This window comes from Microtus ochrogaster, chromosome 17, assembly GCF_000317375.1.
Source record: "Microtus ochrogaster isolate Prairie Vole_2 chromosome 17, MicOch1.0, whole genome shotgun sequence".
Lineage (NCBI taxonomy): Eukaryota > Metazoa > Chordata > Mammalia > Rodentia > Cricetidae > Microtus > Microtus ochrogaster.
Genome location: NC_022019.1, coordinates 16,029,584 through 16,033,215, shown reverse-complemented (window position 1 = coordinate 16,033,215; position 3,632 = coordinate 16,029,584). Strand labels below are relative to the sequence as shown.

General features: G+C 48.8%; 1 protein-coding gene across 1 annotated transcript in view; it reads right to left on the bottom strand.

The window, feature by feature from the left end:
• Bin3 (bridging integrator 3) overlaps window positions 1-3,632 on the bottom strand; it is a 60,424-nt gene that overhangs the window by 38,212 nt on the left and 18,580 nt on the right. The window lies entirely within an intron of this gene.

The window sequence follows — 3,632 nt, the reverse complement described above, 5'->3', positions numbered from 1 at the left end:
AAGAAGAAGAAGAAGAAGAAGAAGAAGAAGAAGAAGAAGAAGAAGAAGAAGAAGAAGAAGAAGAAGAAGAAGAAGAAGAAGAAGAAGAGCTAGAATATAGAACAAGGTGCTGGGCAGCCCGTTAGGGGGCCCTGGAGCTGTACATGGGGTTGTAGAAGAATAAGAGCTAGGCAAACAGCTGAGTTGTCTTTGGCACCAGTGTTCAGAGCCTTAGCGTATCACAAACTGCCTAGACTTCTGAACTGAACTGTGTTTCTTTGCCCAAGTTCCTGTTTTACAAGCGAGAAAGGCAAGTAGTGAGATCCTACCCCCTGGTTTTCTCTCTAGGAATTCTCTTTCTTCAGATGGACCTTAATGGTGGTAGGCAGGACCTGGGGAGCAGCTAAGCCCTTGTGACCTAGAGCAGAAGGTATATTCAATGTGTCCCAAATTCCTAGGGCACAGAACCTCAGAGTAAGAGGAACAGGGATGGTTCTTAGTTTAGTTTAAAAAGGCTCCAATGGTAGCAGAGTAGGTGTCTTTCAGTGGGAGATGGGCCCCCCAAATCATCATGTAGATTAGCTCCATCACCACGCCTTTTTTCCCCCCAGGGAATGAGCAAGCATGAGCACAGGAGCGTCTTAGTGAAGACCTAGAATCCTTGAAGCACAGCTCGGGCAGAGAGATTGGGTGGGGAGGGTCTTGGTCCTTATTGCTTTTTGTACAGGGAAGATGAACGGAAGGGGGTAGAACGTCTTTATGAGTCTCTCGATGTTCCAGCACCTACAGATGGTTCTGCCCCATTTCCTCCCTTCCCCACACTCAGCCTCCCTCAGACATTGCCCATAGTGATAGATATTTTCAAAAGTTTTAGCCTAAGCCACTGCTGCCCACCAAGGGAAGTCCGTTTGGGGGTTGTGGGGTGGAGTAGCAGACACATTTTGCAGGATAAGAACGGATGAGCTCTGGATTAAGAGTCAGAAGAATTTGAGGGCTCTATTCCCCTCTCTGGCAGCACGGCCCATTTCACAGAAGTCACATCAATTCCCTGGTCATTGGCCCCTCATCTATAGGGGGGTTAGAGGGATAACACTGCTGAAGTCTCCCTCAGTCAGTCCCCAGGGTCACTGTTACATTGATTCGAGAGCAGTGGTTCTCAACCTTCCTTATACTGTGTCCCTTTAATACAGTTCCTCATGTTGTGGTGACCCCCAACCATAAAGTTATTTTAGTTGCTACTTCATAACTGCAATTTGTTATGAATTATAATGTAAATATCTGACACATAGGGTATACGACCCCTATGAATGGATTGTTTGACCTCTGCCCCAGAAGGGGTCATGACCCACAGGTTGAGAACCACCGTTCTCCAAGCCCGTGGGAAATATGACAGAGGAAACAGGACCCGAACAGAGAGACTAGCCCAGAGAAATGAGCGGGTCTGAGCGATCATTGATGTCTGAGAATGGAGCTAAATATGAATCTTCTGGGAGAAAAGGATTCAGCCCGTGGTCTAACTGGGGCTGTTTGTTTACCACCCACCCAGGACTTCTAACATAATCAGTAAAACCTTCAAGGTTACTGGGAGAAGGCTTCCCAGGGTCTGTCTCTGGAAAGTGTCTGGAAGTCTCTGAGCTGGACCTGGCCTTCTTTCGGCTGAGGGTGGACAATCAGATCTCTTCCTGTTCTGTCCATCTTGAAGTTCTCTCTGTGGGCTTGCCTGTGAGTGGCACTCATTCCCAGGTAGCTGTGCGCAGGAATGTGTGCATATGTCTCACTGTGGAAGAAAGCCTGGCCTGCAGGATTAGAACCTATGCCTTCCCTTTCTCAAACCAAAAGACGGTTCAATACGGGTTGATCCTACCTCTTCCAAGGAGTGGGAAGGAGCAGAGGGGGTTTGTGAGTTGAAGCGGAGAGTGGAGGTACTTCATAGAGAGGTTATGCCCCTGATTGCGAGCCTTGTAAATATTGCTTCTTCCCCAGATGTCAGGTGGCACGGGTCTATTTCATGAACAAAGCTATAGAAGAACTGATTTATAGCTCCCTGGAGTCTTTAACTCAGAATATACAAATGCTGTCTATGGATCCCTGTCTCAGGACATGGTACATCCTGCTTTGTCCCAGCCCTTTTCCATATGAAGTTTATGGCTGGTCCAACTCTTTTACTATGCTAGCCTCAAGGAGGTCCCAGAAGCAGACCAAAACCCAGGCTGGTAACACTCTCCCATCTTTGCACCTGCCTACGAGGGTTCACCGGATCGGAGTTTCCTGAGAAGCCAAAAGTCAATGACATGGGATGACAAGCCAGAGTGGCAGAAGATGAGGACATCAGAGCAAGAATTTGTGGAGGATGGGAAGTCCACATGGACTCCTTAAAGGTCAGGGTGAAGTGTCCTCTCTGAAGCTAGGCTGCAAGCACCAATCAGGATTAGGAACACCTGCTGGGTCTTGGCTCTGCCTCCAAGTGGCTTGAGAGTTACTTTTCTTCCCATGGGCTTCATCTTCCTCAACAGTGCTTTGATGTTCATTTGTAGAGAGCAGCCTATTATCTCGGCAACAGCCAAGGGTGTTGGACCCAATGTGAGGGGTCCAGACTAAATCAAGGCTGGCAAATGGGTGTCATTCCACATGTCAGTTTAGACTGCCTATTACTAGCTGTCTAGAATGCTTGTGAAGACATTCTGTGATTGACTAGTAATGCCTGCCATGAATGAGCAAAGCGGGTAAGGTGGTATGTGTGCTGTCAAATAAGACCAAAATAATGTTATGTTGACAGTTACTGTGCATGCTATGCCATGTGCTATCCTAGGCAACTATCATTTAATCCTTACAACAACCCTCAAAGGTAGGTGGCATTATCACTGTTGTCATTTTTTTATGTCATTCATACAGGTAAGCACAGCCATGGAATGACGAAGAAAAAGACTCCAACCTGGACAACCTAGCTCTGCTTCTGCCTGTTTACCGCTTGAGTATATCACCTCTCCTCAGTGACCCCCCAAAGTTCCTGCCACCTCCGACTGTCTTTAGCTCTGTCAAGGTACAGTGGGGTCTCAAGCCAGCATATGGGCCAGAAGGAGTACCAATTTGGAAGGGCCAGCACGTGACCAGGCCCTAACAGAAAACACTTTACTATGTATGCTTCCTGCCCTTTGGAAAGCTGCCACCAGCAGATGGCAGCACCTGGCAGGGTGAGAGCAAAGGGCATCTCCTGACTCAGCCTGGAAGACCTTCAGGGGCCCCCTAACCCACCCAGGTGTCAAGGAGAGTCGGGACAAACAAGGGTGTGGAGGAAGCTTAGCCAAGGGCCCCAAGGAGGAGGCACCTGGACCTTAGATCTGCAGGGAGCCGCCAGAGCACAAGCTTCGGTTGTGCCCAACAGTAGGAGCCTCTCAGCTTGCTTGCATTTCATGGTGCTTGCTGTGCGCTCACCCCCCCCCCCTTCCTCCACTCTGGAAGAATGACTAACTTTAAGGACTAAAAAAAAAATGTTTTGATTACACTGCCTTTTCACCAACTGGGAGCATTAGTCACCCAGGACTGCTGCAGATAACGGGGAAGGCGAGCAGCGTCCCCCTCCTCCCCCTCCTTCTCCAATTAGCTCACAGGCCCAGGGAAGAGATGAGTGAGTGAGTGAGAGCGAGAGAGAGCAA